Raw genomic sequence first — 22,284 nt, 5'->3', positions numbered from 1 at the left:
CCACCACAGAAAGAAAGCTTCAGAATGCTGCTTAGAGTCATACAGGACATGAGGAAATCAATACAATAAAGAATGAACTAATAGAGTGCGTAGAGTCCACATACTGAAGGGAAATACAAGAGTTAGCCAATGATGCCACAGAAACAAAGAACATGGTAAAAGATCTCACCAACAGGCAGGAAGAAGCAGAGAACCGTATCACTAACCTCAAAGTTACCCAAGCAGAATTTGACAAATGTGAAAGACAGTCAAAAAGATAATTAAAGAAGCTGAAGAATTCCTGAGAACAATGAATAATACTATGAAGGCAAACAATATTCAAATAATTGGAGTACCAGAGCAAGATGTAACAAAGAAATCAGCAGCTAAAATAGCTAAGGAATTCCTGGAAGAACATTTCCCCAATATAATAAAGGAGGATCCAACAATCATCCAGGAAGCAGAGAGGACACCACCTGGATTGAATCTTAAGTACACACCAAGGAATATAGTAGTCAAATTATCCAACTTTGAGGAAAAGGAAAAAATCATAAGAGTAGCTATAGAAACAAATGCAGTTATCCATAAGGATAATCAGATAAAAATATGCACAGACTTATCAGCAGAAACCATGAAGAAGAGGAAAGAATGGTGTAGCATCTAACAAGAGTTGGAAGAGAATAACTGTAACCTAAGCATCCCTTATCCCACCAAACCTTGATTAAAATTGAAGGTGAGGTAAATGCTTTCTCATACATGGAAAATTTTAGAGAATACATTAAAAAGAATTCAGCACTACGAAAATCATCCTCCAACTCACTTTACACAGAAAACCAACATCCACAAAACACAATCAGGAGACCACTACGTAGTATAACACCATGCAGAAGTCCTTGCACTGAGAACAAGGACTCTTTGACCCAAGAGTGAAGGCAAAAATTAATCCTCAACTCATACACTACACACAACTAAGGAGGATGATAGAAAAATACTAAACACAAAAGGTATGAGATGACAGCAAAAATTCAGATGGATGTAACTACTCTGAAATCAATGGTCTGAGCTCACTTATTAAAAGACAATGGCTAGCAGAATGGATTTGGAAACAAAATTCATCTCCTATAGTAAAAAAAAAATCAATCTTCTGTAGACAAGAGACACATCTTAAACTCACAGATGAAAACAGGTTGAGGATAAAAGGGTGGCAAAAAGTATATCAAGCAAATAGTTTTCTAAAAAATGCAGGAATTGCGATTCTAATCTCTAACAAAATTGATTTCAAGGTGCGGAACACAGCAAGAGATAAGTATGGGCACTATATATTGCTCAAGGGATCAGTCGACCAAGAGCCTGGCACTGTATAATGCTTACGGGATCAGTAGATTAAGGGCCAGTGAGCATAATACACATACACTCACCCAAGGAGAAACTCACAAATTTTCTCAAACAAATCATTCAAAAGATGAAAAAAAATCACAAGTTCAATGATCATAGTGGAAGACTTCAATAAACTACTCTCCAAGAAGACAGATTAGTGGCAGAAGTGTAACAAAGAGGCTACAGAACTAAACAGTACAATCTGACAATTTGACCTGATAGATATATTCAGAGCTCTCCAACCACTGGCAAAAAATATATTCCTTTTTTGCTTCCAAGTGCACATGGCACATATTGAAAAATGGACCACATGCTAGGATGCAAATAAATTCAAACACATAGAGGTAGTACAGCCTTCTATATAGAGGTAACACAGACATTTACTATGCCATAAAGCTGGAATTCAGCAAAAGAAAGAACAATAAAACAAGGGTAAATACAAATATATGGAGGCTAAATAACTTATTTCCTATAAAGGACTGGGTATTGACCCAAATTAGAAATGACATTAAGACGTTTCTAGAAACAAATGAAAATACAAAATACCAAATCCCACGGGATACAGCAAAGGTAGTTATCAGAAGATGCTTGATAGTGATTAAAGCACATGTGAAGAAGGAAGAGAGCCTATGGCTGACACCCTATCACAAAACCTTCAGCAGCTGGAACAGAGTCAACAGAATAATCCTTCTAAAAGCAAAAGAAATTATGAAAATCAAGGCAGAGATAAATGGGAGTGGGGGAACTCAACTTAGTAAAAAGCCGGTTCTTTGAAAGGATCAACAGAATCAACAAACCACTAGCAAATCGAACAAAAGATCAGAAACAACAGATACCAATATGTAGGATGCAGGATGAAACCAGGGAAATTACAATGGACCAATGACATTCAAAGACTAATTATATAGTACTACGATGGACTCTACTGCATCAAAATCAACAACTTGGAGGACATGGAAAAATACTTGGAAAAACAAACCTTCCCTAACTTATCTCATAGGGACATCAAGAACTTGTACAGACCCATAGTGAAAGAAGACATAGATTATGTTATCAAGGAACTACCAACTGAGAAAAGTCCCAGCCTAGATGGCTTCACAGGAAAATTCTAGCAAGCATTCAGGAAAGAACCGACACCAATCCTATGCAAGCTCTTGCAGAACATAGAAAAAGACAGTAAACTCCTCCTAACCACAGTCTATAAAGCTAGTCTAACGCTGATATCAAAGTCAGGAAGGAATCCCACAAGAATAGAAACTTACAAGCTGAGATCTCCAATGAACACACATGCAAAAATCCTCATCAAAATTTTAGCCTATAGAATACAAAAATTTATCAATAAAATGATTTAAAATAATAAAAATAATCCATCATGACCAAGTGGGATTCTTACCAGGGATGCAGGGATGGTTCAACATCCAAAAGACCATCAACATTATCTATCACATTGACAAGAAAAAGGACAAGAACCAGATGATAATACCAGTAGACACAGAAAAGCATTCGACAATATTCAACATCCATTCCTAATAAGACCACTCAAGAAGATAGGATTAGAAGAAAATTACCTCAATATAAGAAAAGCAATATATAAAAAATACAATAGTCAGCATTACAATCAAAGGAGAAAAGGCAAAAATATTCCAACTGAAAATGAGGACTTTTGTCCCCACAACTATTCAACATTGTCCTAAAGGTCTTAGCTAATAATATCAGGCAATGGGAAAATATCAAAGTATATGTGTGGGGAAAGAAGATGTGAAATTATTATTAATTGAAGGTGACATAATTTTATATAGAGAGTACCCCAAATGTTCCCAAATAGGATTCCTGGAAAAAACTGAGGAATATGGTAGAATCGCAGTATATATGATCAAGAAGCAGAAGTCAATTGGATTGCTATTCACAACTGAGGGGATTACAGAAAATGAGAACAAGAAGGTAGTACTCTTCACAATATACAAACATAAACTGAAATGTCTAGGGATACAGCCCCCCCCAAAAAAAAAACTGCACAAAGAAAACTACAGAACACAGAACATTATTACAAGAAACCAAAAGGGACCTTCACAAATGGAAAAATAACCCATGCTCAAGGGTCAGAAGATTCAATATTGTAAAGATATCAATCCTGCCTAAGGCACTATATAAATTCTATGTAAGCCTGATAAAAATTCCAGTCTCATTTTTCAAATAAATGGGAAAACTGATCATCAACTTCATATGAAAAGGGAAGAAGCCCACAATTGGCAAGGAACTCCTCAAGAGGAAGAACAAAGTGGGCGGACTTGCACTACCTGACTTTAAAATGTATTATACAGCCACAATTGTCAAACAGCATAGTACTGATATAATGATAGATACTTGGGCCAATGGATAAGAACAGAAAATCCAGAAATTAAAATAGCAGCATATAGACAACTGATCTTTGACAAAGTCCTGAAAATATCAGATAGGAAACAGATGCCCTTTTCAACAAATGGGGTTGGAAAACTGAATGTCAGCCTGCAGGAGAATGAAACAACCCTTACCTAACTCCACACACAAGAACAAATTCAAGGTGGTTCACAGACCTTGAGGTAAAATCCAAAACTATCAGATAGTCAATGAGAAAATTGGGGAAAAGCAAAGAACCTTAGCATTGTCAGACATAAGGAAGGATACACACCCAGAGGAATATAAAATAGATGAGTGGGACATACTACACATAAAACACTTGTTTACAACGAAAGATTTCATCAAGAGTGTAGTGAGAGCCCACAGACTGGGAAAAGATATTTAGTAATGATAAATTAAACAAAGATCTTATTACTAAAATCTTCAGAATCCTGCAAGCTTACAAGAAAAAAACAAGTAGCCCACTGAAGAGATGAGCAAAAGACTTGAACAGAATATTCACAAGGAGGAAATCCAAATGGTCAATAAACTTTTAAGAAAATATCCCTAATCATTAGTCATCTGGGAAATGCAAATCAAAACAACTGTGAGATACCACCTAATACCCTGAAAGGTAGCCCAATTCAAAAAAAGCAGAAAGCAACAAATATTGGAGGGGGTGTGGTGAGATAGGAATGCTCATTCACTGCTGGTGGACTTGCGGATACATACAGCCACTGTGGAAAGCGATTTGCTGATACCTAAGACAGCTGGAAATCGAGTTACCATATGACTCAGCAATCCCCCTACTGGGCATATACCCAAGAACTAAGAAACAGACCATGGCCATACATCTGCTCCCCAATGTTCAACGCTGCACAGTTCACAATCATAAAAAATTGGAGACAACCTAAATTTCCATGAATAGATTCATGGATTAAAAAACTCTGGTATATACACACAATGGAATAATACTATTCATCCCTGAAAAAATAGTGATAAAATCATGAAACATCTCCTCTCATGAAAAGAGGTGGAGGATATTATACTGAGTGAATGTATCCAACCACAAAAGGTCAAGTACAACATGAGTCCACTGAGGTAAGTTTAAACAGCAAAATGGGCATAAGGAAAATGCACACAACACACAGTTCCTGGTCTGTGGATAAGATATTCTGGCATAAGCCAGATCAAACTCAATGATTCATACATCATAGAAAAAATTTCAGATAAATCCTGTGCTGAAAGGTATCTTCTCCACCCACCCCCCTTGCATGCCTTTAAGGCCCATAGAGGGGTGGAGGAAGAAAAACTACAGCAATGGGATAGGTGGGTACTAACACACCTAAGAGGATGGTATTGTTTATATCTCCTCAGGAAAGGGAGAGTGAGCGTAGACTTCATTCCAGTGTGCCAATCTTTGAGGGCGATGTTCCTGCTCAACACTGTTCATTCCCAGAGATAACTGCAGAGCCAGTCTCACCTTGAGACATGACATCCTTTCCCTAGATGACAGTGCTGCTGCAGAGGACAAAACTGAAGATACAGTTCAGGGACAGTGGCCAATCTGTCCTGCCCACATGTGGGCAAACCAAGGGGGAGTGCAACAGACCAATGATAGGAGCGACGCCACAAAGTCCCCGAGGAATTCTGATTGTAGACTTCTAACTTAAGGGGCAGGACTTGGCAGCCCATCTGAATGAGTTGGGGTTACTCACAAAGGGGCCACACTGAAAGTCTAAAGATATAACTGGGAGGGGGGGTCTGAGGGGCAGAGTGACACTAGACCACTCCATCCCTGACTGCAGGAATAGAAATGGGGACTTTTAGGATGGGAACCTTTCAGATACAAAAGCTGAAGACTAAAAGGGTGTATGTGTTGTTAGGTAAGCAGGACCCAGGATATGGAACTCTGAAAGAAATGGGGGCTGGACTGATGGTGTATACCATGTCCTTCTCTCTATTTAACAGAGAGATGTTCATCTGCTCAATGTCAGGATCCCTATTAGACTTGTGACTATCTATATGTTCCTTTTTTGGCTTTTGTTTTGTTGGTGTTAATCTATACAAGGTAGACAGGGTAGGCAATCTTATAGAGACAGTAACTAGACCAAAGATTCCCAGGGGGCATGGGAGGGAAGGATGTGGGGAGAGGTGAGCAGAGAGCCAATACTGGTGATAATGACAAGGAATAATATGTGTTCTAAAATTGATGGGGAGAATGGTGGAGCTTTTCTGGTTCTGTTTGATCAATTGAATTGTATCAGGGAGTTATTAATGAGATGTGAAGGATGAGTAAACATAATAGTGGGTAGAGGGGCAAATCTGCTCAGAGCACACAGGAGCAAACTGAGAGAGAGAGAGAGAGAGAGAGAGAGAGAGAGAGAGAGAGAGAGAGAGAGAGAGAGAGAGAGAAAGAAGAGAAGAGAGGAGAGGAGAGGAGAGGAGAGGAGAGGAGAGGAGAGGAGAGGAGAGAAGAGAAGAGAAGAGAAGAGAAGAGAAGAGGGGAGGGGAGAAGGGAAAGGGGAGAGGGGAGAGGGGAGAGGGGAGAGAGAGAACAGCATCCTTGCCCACCAAGCCCTGAAAACAATATTCCCACTCGGAGTAGCCAATGCACACAGAGGGCCATAGGGCCGGCCCCTTAGACACTGTGTTCCTTCACTGACCCATAGAGCTAGGGAGAACCACACTAAAGACACAGTGTGGGAATTGTGCCCAGTCTGATACCACCACCACCAGCACACATTCCAAGGTGAAACACGAAGGGAGTGCAACGGAGCAGCAAGGAAAGAAAAGCAATGAAGACCCTAAGTAATCCCAAAAATAGACTTTGGAGTCAGGGCTTGGCACCTTATCAGACTCACTCATAAATGTCAACATACAGACCTGAAACTATTTATGGCTTTTTTCCATGTCTATATAAGATAGGCAGGCTAAACAAACCCAAGGAGAAAGCAATGGGACTGACGGTTCCAGGGGTTACCAACAAACCAAGAGACAAGGGAACAACAAGTGATTTAAAATTGATTGTGAGGAGGACACAGAATGCCTGGTGGGGGTTGATCAAGTGCAATGTATATGAGAGCCAAATTCTGAAAGCTGAACATGATAGTGGGACAAGGGGAGAGTATAAGGAAATAAAGGAAAGAACTAGAAGCCAAAGGACATTTACGGAAGTACAAATACAGGCACATACATATGTAAATATATTTATATATAATGATAGGGAAATAGATCTATGTACATATATTTATATGTTAACTATCAAGGTACTGGCAAGCATTGGGCCACTACTCAAGTACTCCCTCAATGCAAGAATACTTTGTTCTAAAAACCTGGCATTCTGTGATGCTTGCTATCCCAACATGATTGCTGAAGACAAAATGGGTGCGTAAGCAAATGTGGTGAAGAAAATTGATGGTGCCAGGTTATTAAAAGATATAGCATCTGGTGTCTTAAAGGCTTGAAGGTAAACAAGTGACCATCTAGCAGGGAAACAACAAAGCCTACATGGAAGAAGCACACCAGTCCGTGTGATCATGAGGTGTTGTCAGGATCAAGAATCAGGAATCAGAAGAACCAAAGCAATCATATTGATGAAAATGATAGGCGGGCAGAGTAGAGACCCAAAGTTCATCAGTAGATAATTGGACTTCCCCTCACAGAAGGGTCACAAGGAAGGGATGTGTGATAGTCTGGGTACTTTACAGAAATAAATCCACAGAAATTCATATATAAGAAAGAGTTTTATATAAAGGGTAAATGCACATCAAGAACACATCCTAACCCAGTGCTGCCCAAGTCCACCAGTGCAACATTAACCCATATGTCTGACACCGATCCACAAAGTCCTCCTCCTTCTCGCAAAACACACGCAATGACGCCAACTGCATGCAGGAGGATAGTCAAATCAGTGAATGTGTAAGCATCTCAGCGCTGGCAGGGGTCTCCACAGGGCTGCTCTAGCACCCAGGGCTGCAATGGGGTACATCCATGTGACTTCTCCTCAGGGATATCCTTCAGGAAGTGAGCCTTGCCAGCTGACGCAGAGAATTGGCTAAGGCAACTGCACCCTGGTTCAAACATCAGAAAGCAAAACTAGAAAGGTGAGGCTCACTGAGGCATTTACCCTCTGCCCTTCAATTAACCCCACATGTTTATCGGCCAGGTAGGCACAATAAACTACCTCACGATGAGCCAGTCAGGGTGCAGTATAGCACTAAGAAAACATACAACTTTCCTCTAGTTCTTTAATGCTCCCCCACCCCACTGCCTCCTGTTCCCACTATCATGACCCCAGTTCTATCTTACAGATCCAGCTAGACTGGAGTATGTACACTGGTACAGATAAGAGTTCTTGACACATGGAATCCAGGAGAGATTAAACCATGAGGAACAACAATGGGAGGACTTAAACCATGAAGGTACTGGGAAGATGGGGCGGGCGGGGGGGGGAAGAAAAGGGGAACTGATCACAATGATTGACGTATAATGCCCCACAAGGGGCATAAACAACAAAAATGTGGGTGAAGGGAGACAGTGGTCAGTGTAACATATGAAAATAATAATAATTTATAAAATTATCAAGAGTCCATGAAGGAGGAAGGGTGGGGAGAGAGAACAAAATGAGGAGCTGATACCAAGGGCTCAAATAGAAAGAAAATATTTTGAAAAGGATGATGGAACATATGTACAAAATGTGCTTGACACAATGGATATATGGATTATTATGAGCTATAAGAGCCCCCAATAAAATGATTGATAAAAAGAAAAGGTGTTTTAAGACAATTGAAGCAATTAGAATACAGACTAAGTACTAGATTATAATTTAAATTTTAATTTTGTTTAATGTGACCATGTTGTTGTTGTTAGGTACCACAGAATCAATTCTGGCTCCTAGCAACCCTTCGTACAACAAAACCAAACACGTCCTGGGCCTGGGCCAGCCTGGCAATTGTTCTTATGGGTAAGCCCATAATTATAGCCAAACCCAAATGCCTAGGACACTCCTCATTTTTGCTGCCTCTCTATTTGACCAAACATGTTTTCCTTCTCCAGAGAATGATCTCTCCTGGCAATATAGCCAAAGTATGTAAGATGCAATTTCACCCTCATTCCCTCTAAGGAGCATTCTGGCTATCCTTCTTCCCAGATAAATTTGTTTGTTCTTTTGGCAAGTCCATGGTATTTTCAATATTCTTTGCCAGCACCATAATTCAAATGCACCAATTCCTCTTCAGTCTTCCTTATTCAGTGTCCAACTTCCACATGCATATGAGGCAAATGGAAATACCATGGCTTGTGTCCGGCAAACACTTTAAAATGGTCTTATGCAACAGATGGACCCAATGCAGTATGTTGTTTGATCTCTTGACTGCTGCTCCCGTGAGCATGGATTGTGGATCCAAAAAAGGTGAAATCCTTAACAATGTGAACCTTTTACCTATTTATTATGTTTTCAGTTGTCCGTTTCTGGGGTTATCTTCACATTGAGTTGTAATCCATACTGAAGGATGCATTCTTTACCTTCATCAGTAAGGGCTTCAAATTCTCCTCATATTCAGCAAGCACAGTGTGTCATCTGTATATCTAACGTAGCCCTGGTGGTGTAGTGGTTATGGGCTGAACTGCTGTGAGAACTAAAATGTGTCAGTAGTTTTGTAGTAACAACTAAAAAATTCATATAGTGAAGTAAATCAGATTAAATGATATTGTTTATACCATTTTCTTTAAGAAAGATTGATGAAGGACCGTAAAGCAAGGTTGGTAGAACTTGACAATTACTTAAGCTGGATGATTAGAACATACAGGTTCGTTATACTATTTAATTTTGTTGATCTTGGAAATGTGCAATATTTTTAAGGTAATAAATGAACCACTGTGTATAAAAAATCATTTTTTCTGCTAGTAAAAGGTTAAAAATGGCATTCACTGCCATGAAGCCAATGCTGACTCATAGCAATCCCCTGTGGCTTCTGAGACTGTAACTGTTTATGACAGTAGAAAGCCTATTCTTTCTCCTATGGAGCTTCTTCGGGTGGTTTTGAACTGCTGACCAATGAAAATTGCAGTCCAACATGTGACCACTACACTAGTAGAAGATATAGCTGGTTAGACCATTCAAACTCTTGTTACCATAAATTTCCAGATTGCATATGAATCATGGATTGTTTTTACCCCTTTATATTACATTGATATTTTCAAGTCATTACATAATTAGCACAAATAAATTTAATTATAGCAAATATACTAATCAATAAAACTGACTTTAAAAATTCTGGTTTATAGTATATCATGTAGTGACATACTTATATTCCAAAAACCAAACGCATTACCACTGAATAAGTTCTGACTCAGAGTGACCCTCTGAACAGAGTAAAACTGCCCCTACGGGCTTCTGAGGTTATAGAGCTTACTCTGAGCAGAAATCCCCATCTTTTTCCCACTGCGTAAGTAGCTGGTTGGTTCAAACTGCTGACATTAGTCAGCAGCGTACTGCATAGCCCATGACGCCGCCAGGATATATGTGTGTGTGTGTGGTTGTGTGTGTATGCGTAAGCCCTGGTAACATAGTGGTTATGTGTTGTGCTGCTAACGGGAAAAACAGTAGTTTGAAGCCACCAGAAAGAAAGATGCGACTTCCTATTCCATTAAAGAATTATAGATCTGAAACCTACAAGGGCAATTCTACCCTGTATTGTAGGGTTACTATGAGTAAGAATTGGCTCAATGGTAATTTTTTGTTTGGGATATACGTATATGTTAATTGATCTCAAATAATTAAATATAATATATGCATTCAATTGTATATAAAATCTTATCATCCAGACACCATCCCTTTTCTTTCCTCAAACCAAGGTGAATAAATCCAATCCTATGAAACCTTGTGAATGACATTTTTGTTTTAATCTTTGAAATTTATATAGTGAATGAAATGGATTTTTGCTCGCACCAACTTCTGGACTCTGGTGTGCATTTTTAAACTTACTGAACATGGGCAAGATGTAAAATAGAAGTAAGCTGATTTTCCCCACTGAAATGATAATCTAAAATTGACAAAAACCTTATCTGAGCCTTTTATTTCCCAAAACTCCATGTCTCTTCAGCTATGTTGTTATTACAATTGTGGTTTGTGTTTTCATTACGTCTTCCCTATAAAATCTTGAAATTTGTTTTCATTGTAAAACATCTAATGATTAAGGAGAGCTTACTTTAAGAACAGGCACCTGTAACTTTGACCTTTTGATGACAATTGATCATAGCTCTTGGTCAGAATTTTAGACTGATGTTGAGCTATAACTGATGAGGTCCACAAAGGATGAAACATAAATGCCCATTAAAATCATATTAACAAAAATACATGGCTCTGATCCCAATCCTGGTCTTATTTTTTTCAATGAACTATGTGATTTGACAAGCCACTTACTCTCTCTGGACCTCAATTGTCTCAGAGCTCATTCCAGACTTGATATGCAAGTTGCTGAGACTAAACCAAGAAGCAAAGCCAGCTTGATTAAGACTGGAAGTGTTACTTAGGTGCCTCACCATGCCTTGGCCTGAAACACATATAGATTCTTCAGAACCCTACTTTCATTCTGGGCTCAGTTTAAGTGTCATCTGTTTCTCCTGGTGGTATAGTTGTGAAAGCACTCAATTGTTAGCCAAAAGCTTGATTGTTTGGGGGAGAAAGTGGAGCAGACTTAAGGATGTGTCATTTTGGAAACCTCTTTGTACAGTTTCATTCGGTCTTTCCAGCATCATTATATGTCATAATCTCCATAACAGTGACGTGGTCTTGTTTGGGGACTCCACCAAATCATTAGTGTAGTACATCAATCCAACCAGTCATTTCGTATTAAAGTGAACAAATTCCCAACTGGTAAATGGAACATTTCACACTTAAGCAGTTGGTGCTACCATTTTGGGAGGGCTCTTTGAATACCAAGGAAATAGAGATCAGGTCATCTGAAATACAACGAATCTAAAATTAAAGTAGGGGGAGCAGCAAACAAAGAGATTTGAAGAAGATGACAGCCCAGATGTCTGGGTGACTTTGAATGATAAGTGGCAACTGGCAATGAGATACACGTGTTTCTGTTTCACCTACCACTTTTTAATTCTGTGTCCACAGCAGCATTTTCTTGACTGCTCAGAAAACATCTATGTCTACGAGGAGCCCTGGGAAAACAGAAGACACCCTATTTCTGTGGAGCAATATTGGCATCTGATTCCTTCCCAGAGTTCCAAGATGAAGTATTGATGAGAAATATTTAAGTACTCTGAGCTACAGAATTTATCTGAAATGGCAAAAGCTAGAATCTCAAATGTGTAAAGACAGATATGATCTTCCCGACTCCCTGGTCCAAATTGGATTCAATATTCCAAGTCTAGTTCATGTCCAAGCGACAAATAATCATTGGCACATAAAATAAACATGGAAAAGATAGAGACTGATAAATAGTGATGTGTAATTAAGTTAGGGGGGGATAAAAAAGACAACAAATAAGTTAGGAATACCCTTAAGAGTGGTCTAAATAGGCATGCTGGGATCTTGTAACTATATAGTTTATCCATGTGTTTATAGTTTGCTTACAAATATAGAACTGTTTTTATTTAGAAGAGTCACTTTGCAAGTATTTAACATTTAAATGTCTCTAAAAGAAATCATATACCATATTATTCACTATTATAAATGGCCCTTTCCAGCATGTCTTAAAAGAGTCTGTGTAGCATGCACATATCTAATGCTGTGGAAGTTTATATTCATGACTTCAACCTGACAGGTAGATGCCAAATAATAAAGCCATCTTATCTTCTAAAGCAATAGATTGCAATAGGATATAGGAACTCCAGTACCATTGATTGAAACTGATGTTTATACTGCAGTATAGTTATTTTTTTTTCAGTTTATTTATGCACACTGCAATGATTGTAGAATTGTAGGAAAAATTACAATGAAACATATTTGCATTCATAACCTCAGGCTACTGCAAAGTAGCCTAGATTTTCTGGGCATATTCAATTCAGCATAATTTTATTCTTTTCAACAAATTAAATGTCACTTAATTTGTAGATCTTTGTAAACTTTTCATATAATAAATTTATAATTCAAGGGAAACCATCCCTGGAGACCCACTCCTACTCTCAATCAGGTCCATTCGGGAGGTAGAAGGGAACAATTCAATTCAGTGACCAATCACTAAATCTCCACTGCAGGTTTTTACATTCTATTGTTATTTCTGAACATTTCAGAATGATTTCCTATTTCTCTGGTTCATCCTTCAGATGTCCTCAGGACTGATAGCTACACTGACTTCCTTTAACTTGCTGAATACTTTGCAGCACAATGGGTTCGAACTTGACTACTATCCTAAATTGACTCAATGGCAGTGATCTTATTCTCTAAATTGTCAGTTAGAGAATGCCCGACAGTACCGTGAAAGAATATCCAGGCAATCTGCTTCCATAAAAATTATAACCAAGAAATCATATGGAGGTGCTCTTGCCACCCTGAAGGCTAACCACCCACGATGAGTCAGGCGCTCAGGCCAGTCCATAGAGAAAGAGTCAGGGAGCCAGGTACAGATTCCCAGGAAATTGGCAGAGTGAGAAGAGACCTACGGATCCCCAACCAGCTCTCTAAAGCCTTCCCACATCCGTGATCTAAAAAAAAAAAGAAAGAAAGAAAGAAATCATATGGATCAGTTCTATTCTGTCTACATGGGGTTTCCATGATAGGAATTGATTTCATTACAAGGGGATTGCTGTGTTTTGTTTGCAGAGCCCCTGGGGAAAGTTGGAGATTTGTAGGCACTGAGAGTCTTGGGGGGAAAGGGCTGGCGATCTAGCTCAGGAAGTCAGTCATTGGAAATCCTACAATATGTTGTTCTGACACATGCAGGGTTGCCGTGAGCTGGTGTCAACTTGATACCATTGAAAAGAAAAGGAAAAAAAGAGGAGTCTGTGAAGATATAACCATTTACCTTGCTCTCCTGGCAGCACCAGGAGTCAACTTTATGGCTGGGGATAACCCACTGTACCTTTAGTTTGCTCAGTCATCTGTGGATGGGCTTTCCTGGGAACCAAAAAGGAATCCATCAAAAGAGGTCATAAGTTCTGGAGAGTTTTCTTGTGTGGTTTCAGGGATAGTTTCCTGTTCTCCATTGTGTTTTCATTTATTTATTTGTTGTTGTTGTTGTTATTGTTGTTGTTGTTGTTGTTGTTGTTTTCATTTTCTGGAACATCTGAAAAAGGTCCTCTTATTTTCTTTTCAGTCACATATTTCCAAATTTTAGTTGGAGATTTTCTCACCTTATCTTCTAAACTTTTATGGGTATTTTTATTTCTTATTTCACTTAAGAAATTTTTAATACATATACTCCTCACTTATTAACTTTCTTGATATCAAACAGTCTATATCTTCTGTGCATTGACAACATATGTTTGGCAGTAAGGAATGCTGGGTTGTGAATTGTGGGTGATGTTGGCTTTGATAGGTAAGGTTATGTATTAACTTGACTAGGCCATGATTCTCAGTGGCCTGGAAGCTATATAATTACATAATTTGGCATTTGTGTAATGATATGCATTGGGGTCCTGTGTGTAACTTACAAACAACTCCTATCTTCCCTTTAGTGTTAGGCAAATGTGCTCTCACTTTGAAATCATAGAAGCAAGCCCCATTTACAACAAATTCTTCATCACAATTATCTCTACTTCCCCATATGCCACTTTTAAATCCCTGAAAAGATTTCAAGCATTTTCTTGAACTAAAGTAAGGCTAAATATCTCTATGCACCTCATTCAACTTACTCAAAATTTCTAAAAGACACGATTAGGGACAGAGTTCGTTTGCAATCCACAGACTCCTGTATTCATCCTCCATTTTGTGATCCAATGTGGTCATCCCTTCTTTCTCATAGTACCATTTTCCACATAACAAATGGTCCTAGAAGCATAACCATGTTGATAAGTGAGACAACTCTCTTGTTGTCTCTGAAGTTCCTCTTTATAGTAACCTATCCTTACTTGGTTCAAGAAGGTCATATTGTAAGGATTCTGGTGGTAACTTTTTCCCATTTATTTTTAACCATGGTGAAAATATACACACACAAACATTTGCTAGTTCAACAATTTTCATGATTTGGAGACACTGATTTCATTCTTCACGTGATGCAACCATCCTCGGTATCCTTTTCCAAAGTGTTTTACTACCTTTGGGAAACTCAACGCCTCTAAGCAAAAGCTCACTTTTCCCTCTCCCTCCCATCCCTGCTAACTACTAATAATCTTTGTTTTTATATATTTTTTTACTTCATGTAAGTGAAATGATCAAGGATTTTTCCTTTTGCCAACGGACTTATTCACTCAGCACACTGTGTTCTAGTTTCTAGCTTCATCTATGTGGTAGCATGCATCGGGACCATTCCTCTTTATGGCTGAGTAACATTCCCTTGTACTTATATGACCCGTTTTGCTTTCTCAGTCATCTGTCGATGAGATTTTCAGCTGTTTGCACATTCTGGCTATCCTCTAAAGTGCTAGATAAGCTTGGTGTACAGATTGCTGTTTGTGCTTCTGATTTTACTTCGTCTGGGTATAGTCATAGGATAGAGATTACTGTATAATATGGTAATCCGGCACTCAACTTTTCGACGAACTATCAAACTGCTCTTCACCGCAGCTATACCATGAGAATTCCAGTTTCTATATAACTTCACCAACAGCTATGATTTTGTATTTTGCTATCATTGCCATTCTAATGGGAGTGAAATGGCATCTCACTGTGGTTTCCGTTTGCCTCTCTAATGGCTAATGCCCTTTGGCATCTTTTCACATGCTGAGTCAGCATTTGAGTATCTTCTTTGGTGAAATGCCTGTTCAAGTCCTCTACCCATTTTTGGTTTGTGTAGTTTGCCCATGTTTGTTAAGTTGTAGGCTTCCATATGTGTTTTGGGTATTAGAACCTTATTGAATATATGGTTCAAAAAATGTTCCTCCCAATCTGAAAGCTTAGTTTGTTGATAACGTGCTTTGATGAACGAATCTATTTATTTTTATGAACTTCCATATGATATTTGTAGAGGATTTTTACCCCACCCTATTTCTCTTGGTCCCAGTGCCTTCCTTTTTTTACTTCTCTAATTTAAATCACCATCTTTCACACTGAAGACTTTTCCTCAAATGTCCTCTAAGGTGCTATTAAGCTTAATTGAATTTCTGTACAGGGCTTGCAAATTATGAGTTTAACTGTATGGCAATTTGGATGACTTATTTTATGGAAATATATTTAATATTCTAAACATCTTTAATGTTTTCTACCTGGTGTAGGGAGAAACTCATGGAAGAATCTGATCAGAGAATATATATCTGGATGCCAGGATTCTGGGACCCAATTGGAAGGGTCAGGAATGTGAGTAGCCAGACATAAATATTCACTTATGGTGAATTCATCTAGCCCTTCCAGACTCAGTTTGAAAAATACTTTCATATTTGTATGAAAACTCCTACTGCCATACTCATTTGATCTACCTTCATTTCTAAAAATAAAAACTGTGTCATATATTGTTTCTTCAATGTAGTAGAGGGAGGACTTAAAAAATAGTGTCGTGAGAAATGGGGATGGGGAAGGCACTATAAGTATACAAGAACAGCAAAGTACTTAATACAAGTTCCTGAGTCATTTCAAGTTTCTGTAGTATAAATCAGTTTCATTTTTTTTAATTGTTGATTAGGATTAGCTTTCAAATTGTGTTATGGAGGTCCCTTACCAATTCTTTGGTAATATGGGCTTAAGTCTATGGATCTCAGTAGGGACAGTATTGCCTTTAAAAGATAGAATAAAGATAATTATGCAGTACTATGAAGGCCTGTACTCTAACAAATTCAACAACTTGTAAGACATGGACAAATACTTGGAAAAACAATCCTTCCCTAGACTATCCTCGATGGACGTCAAGAACCTCAACAGACCCATAGCAATAGAAGAAATCAACAAGGTTATCAAGGGATTACCAACAGAAAATCCCCTGGGCCAGATGGCTTCACAGGAGAATTCTACCAAGCGTTCAGGGTAGAACTGACACTGATCCTACAAAACTCCTCCAGAACATAGAAAAAGATGGAAAACTCCCAAACTCTTTCTATGAAGTTAATATTACTCTGATACGAAAAGTGGGCAGGGATCCCACAAGTATTGAGAACTACAGACCAATAACCCTAATGAACTTTGATGCAAAAATCCTTAACAAAATACTGGCCAATAGAATACAAAAGCATATAAAAGAAAATTTGCCGTGACCAAGTGGGATTCACACCAGGGATGCAGGGATGGCTCAACATACAAAAAAACATTAGGATTATTCACCACATTGACATGAAAAATTATAATAACCACATGATAATATCAATAGATGCAGGAAAAGCATTCAACAACATCCAACATCCATTCCTGTTTAAGGCACTCAAGAAGATAGGAATGGAAGGAAAATACCTCAAAATTATGCAAGCTATATATGAAAAAACCAACAGTCAACGTGGTAATCAATGGAGAAAAGCTGAAAACAATTCCACTGAAAAAGGGAACCAGACAAGGATGCCCTTTGTCCCCACTCCTATTTAACAAGGGCCTAGATAACAAAATAAGACAAAGAAAAGACATCAAAGGTATTAGTCTGGAGAACAGGCAAAAGTATCATTATTTTCAGATGATATGATTTTATATATCAAAAATCCCCAAAACAAGTGGAGTGTTGGAAGTGATAGAGGAATATGGCAGAGTGGCTGGATACAAGATCAAAAAACAGAAGTCTATCGGACTGCTATACACATCAGAGAAGAGCACAGAAGAGGCAATTAAAAAGGTAGTAGCCTTTACAATAGCCAAGCACAAATTGAAATATCTAGGGATATACCTGGCTAAAAAAACAAAATATTTATATGAGGAAACTACAGAACACTATTACAAGAAACCAAGAGTGACCTCAACAAATGGAAAAATAACCCATGCTCATGGATTGGAAGACTTAATATAGTAAAAATGTCAGTTCTGCCCAAGGCACTAAATAGTTTAATGTAACCCCAATAGGAATACCATCATCCTTCTTCAAAGAATTGGAAAAAAATGATTACCAACTTCATATGGAGAGGGAAGAAGCCCAGAATTAGCATGGAACTCCTCAAGAAGAAGGACAAAGTTGGAGGGCTTGCTCTACCTGACTTCAGCACATATTATTCAGTCACAGTGGTCAAAACAGTGTGGTACTGGTATAACAACAGATATTCAGACCAATGGAAAAGAACTGAAAACTCAGATATAAAAACATCAGCATACAATTGATTTTTGAAAAGGATCCAAAAATATATCAAATGGGAAGTGCATGCCTTCTTCATTAACCCTATAATGCCAAACTTGATGTTTTCATAACATTTAATTAACACGTATCTGGTACTGAAATTATAAAGCTTTTGGAGCTGACGAAGATGTTGACAAAATCGTCACACGTTACTAGTATAAATGCATACCGCTAGTCACACATTTTAGCGGCAAAATGCTTGAACAGTGGCACATGCTTTGATGGTTGTGCGTTTGAGGTTAAGTGGTCATTTGCATTCAGTGCATTTTACAATAATTTTCAATTTAGTAAAGTTTTAGTGCTGATATTTTTTGTATATGTTGATAAAACTTTGGGTTTTATGTCAAAGGTGTAATACTCATTAAAAATTATATTTATTATATATTTCCACTTATTCTAAATGTAATGAATTCGTTACATTCGTCTTTTGAATCGATGATGACAAAAACTACCACAGCATGGATTGTGATTTGTTTTATGGAAAACGGCAAATTTATGACCTAGATGAAAGTGGTACAGACTCAGAAAAGGAACCAGATGCTAATATGGATGAAATTGGTAAATAAAATGTGTATTATATTTTAAATTTTTGATTTTACAATATAAAATTTTAATTATATTTCTATATAAACTATTTTGACAACAATATTTATTTTATGATAGAAAGTGAATATACACTGATTATTCTGATTTGGATGAATTAGAAGACCTCGTAGTTAGTAATGCTAATACTAGTGAAGATGAGTTAGAAACTTCATTTGTTGACATTGAAGAATCAATTCCAGTAACTACAAGTTCAAAGCCATCTACATCAAGAAATCAGAGAATTCCTCTTTGGCAGCACATTTCTGGAGATGGTACAGCTAGACCTATGCCTGAATGGTTAGGACAAATAAGTTCTTCTCAGGTAGTAAAATGTCCTGTTGAATATTTTAGACATTTTTTCTGGAAGGATATCATTACTCGTATTGTTGACCAATCAAATCTTTATGCAATCCAGCAAAATCCCAATAAACCTCTTGCACTGAGTAGCCAGGAACTTGAGCAGTTTTGGGGTACACTGCTTGCTATGTCGATGGTGACGCTCTCAAATTCACGTTTATATTGGAAGAGCAAACTAAACTGTCCTATTGTATTGGAAGTGATAAGTAGAGATATATGGGAAGATATAAAGTCCAAGATTCACTTCAATGATAATTCAAAAATTCCCAAAGTCTGCAAGAGTTCAAAATGAGCATCACCAAAGCTCTTCTTGAAGGAAAAAGTAGTAGACCAACAAAAAGAGGCAGACCTTCTACTAGCTGTACTGGTGTTGAGTTTGCTAACAAAAAGAGAAGCGGTCCTGCCACCAAAAGTATCCCTGGAAGAGATACCCATTTGGCTGGTCTTCACCATTATTATCCTGAGGTCACAAACAGAGGAAGATGCAAAAATGCCAATTTCAAGAGTGCACCAGTATTTTTCTGCAGCAAATGCAAAGTTCATCTTTGTATCACAAAAGAAAAAAAATGTTTTGTTCAATTTCACACCAACTAAAGTTATAAACAAATAAATTTTGAAGTATATTTTACAAATTAAATAAGTTTTCAGTTTGTTTTTTATTTAATAATTAAATAAGATGAAAAATAATATAGAAATAAGGGTGCATTTTTTAATTCTTGTATTATAAATCCATGGAATAATGTGACGATTTAGCTACATTTAAAAAACATTGCAAATTTTATTTTTTAAATATATTTTGGTTGTTATATATATTGATAACTATGAAAGTAAAGAATAAAAACAACAAAAATGTCTTCCTGAAATTAAAAATTCGGGCATTATACGGTTAAGTGGTGCTGGGGGGGCGGGGATGGATATCTACCTGCATAAAAATGAAGGAAGACCCTTATCTCACTCCATGCACAACAGAATAAACTCAAGGTGGATCACAGATCTTGAGGTTAAACCCCAAACTATTGGGATCATTAATGAGGCAATTGGGACAAACCTGAGAACCTTGGCACAGGGAATACATAGGCTTTCGGAAATGGGGAAGGATACAAATACAAAGGAGTCACAAATTAACAAGTGGGGTATGCTGAAGATAAATCACCTGTGTACAGCTAAAGCATTCACCAAGAGGATAATAAGCAAACCCACAGATGGGGAAAACATCTTTAGCAATGACACATCAGACAAAGGTCATATTACTAAAATCAACAAAATTTTCAAGCTTACAATATGAAAAAAATTAACTGCCCACTAAAGAGGTGGGTAAAGGACCTGAACAGAAGTTTCACAGGGGCAGAAATCCAAACGGCCAATAAACTTATTAGAAAATGTGGCCCCAATAAAAAGATTTATTAATTTTAAAAAAAAGAAAATATTCCCGATCATTAGCCATAAGAGGAATGCAAATTAAAACAACTATAAGCTACCACCTAACATCCTCAGAGATAGCCCAAATCAGAAAATAACAAGTGTTGGAGGGACTGTGGTGAGATAGGAACTCTCCTCCACTGCTGGTGGACCTGTAGGTATGAACAGCCATTTTGGAAATCAATTTGGCGATATCTAAAAACAGATGGAGATTGAGCTACCATACTACCCAGCAATCCCCCTACTGGGCATATACCCAGGAGAGGCAAGAAACAAACCACACCAGACATCTGTGCTCTATTGTTCTTCGCGGCACAATTCACAATTGCAAGGAGTTGGAAACAACCCAAATTTCCATCAACAGATGAATGGATCAAAAATCTGTGGTACATACATACAGCCGAATACTACGCGTGCCTAAAAAGCAGCAATGAACACATGGAGCATATTGCCGCTTGGGAAGACCTGGGGGAACTCATCCTTAATGAAGTAAGCCAAGCACAAAAGGACAAGTACAAAATGAGTCCACTGAGGTAAGCTTTACAAAAAGGCAAGCCCACCGTGCTTCGCCTGCTGCCTGCCCCAGCTGGGTCTGCGGCTTTCATTGTAGAAGTCGCTGCCACCCCGCCCCGCCCCGGTCCCGCCCCCACCCAGCAGCCGACGTGAAGATGAGCAGTTCAGAGGAGGTGCCCTGGATCTCCTGGTTCTGTGGGCTTCGTGGCAATTAATTCTTCTGCAAAGTGGATGAAGACTCACAGGACTCAATGAACAGGTGCCCCACTATTGGCAGGCTCTAGACATGATCTCGGACCTAGAGTCTGATGAAGAGTTGGAAGACAAACCCAACCAGAGTGACCTGATCGAGCAGGTGGCAGAGATGCTGGATGGATTGATCCACGCCCACTAAATCCTCACCAACCGTGGCATCGCCCAGATGTTGGGAAAGTACCAGCAGAGAGACTCTGGCTACTGTCCCCGTGTGTACTGTGAGAACCAGCCAATGCTTCCCATTGGCCTGTCGGACATCCCAGGTGAGGCCATGGTGAAACTCTATTGCCCCAAGTTCATGGAAGTGTACATGCCCAAGTCATCCAGGCATCACCACAAAGACAGCGCCTACTTCGGCACTGGTTTCTCTCACATGCTCTTTACGGTGCACCCCAAGTACCGACCCAAGAGGCCTGCCAACCAGTTTGTACCCAGGCTCTATGGTTTCAAGATCCACCCGATGGCCTACCAGCTGCAGTTCCAAGCCGCCAGCAACTTCAAGAGCCCAGTCAAGACGATTTGCTGACTCTCCACCCGGTCCTCAGACTTTTACACCCCTGTTCCTTTGTTGCCATCCCTTCAAGAATGCTCTATGGTTTTTAGTTTAAATTAAAGGAGTCATTATTTTGGCGGGAATATGAAATAAAATGGAAGAAAAGGCAAACAAACAAACAAACAAAAAGCCAGGGCATGGGAAAAAGTTACTGTATACCTCCCTGTAGTGAGGTCCAGCAACCATACAACAGCCAACTAAATAAGAGAGGGAAAGAAAAAAAAAAGAAAGAAAAACAAAGAAAGAAAGGAAGAAAGAAAGAGAAAACGAAAGAAAGAGAAAGACATGGGTGTGGGGAGCAGGACACTATCCTACCCAAGGGGAAGGTATTGTTTATATCTCCACAGGAAAGGGAGAGAGAGACCAGACTTCAACCCAATGCACCAAGACGTGAATACAACATACCAGCATGTACCAGGGAACCAAGAGAGAGATCTGCAGGGCTGGCCCCAATCCCAACAATGTGGACAGCTCCCCCACCCCAACCTTCAGAAGAATGCACTTCAGAGGACAGCA

At 38.7% G+C, this 22,284-nt stretch overlaps 1 pseudogene; it reads left to right on the top strand.

Annotated features, from left to right (window-relative positions):
- The first annotated feature begins 21,100 nt into the window (after nucleotides 1–21,100).
- Nucleotides 21,101–21,753, top strand: LOC142426428 (casein kinase II subunit beta-like; annotated as a pseudogene).
- Nucleotides 21,754–22,284: the final 531 nt, after the last annotated feature.

Source organism: Tenrec ecaudatus, chromosome 14, assembly GCF_050624435.1.
Source record: "Tenrec ecaudatus isolate mTenEca1 chromosome 14, mTenEca1.hap1, whole genome shotgun sequence".
Taxonomy (NCBI): Eukaryota; Metazoa; Chordata; class Mammalia; order Afrosoricida; family Tenrecidae; genus Tenrec; species Tenrec ecaudatus.
This window is presented reverse-complemented; position numbering and strand designations above follow the sequence as displayed.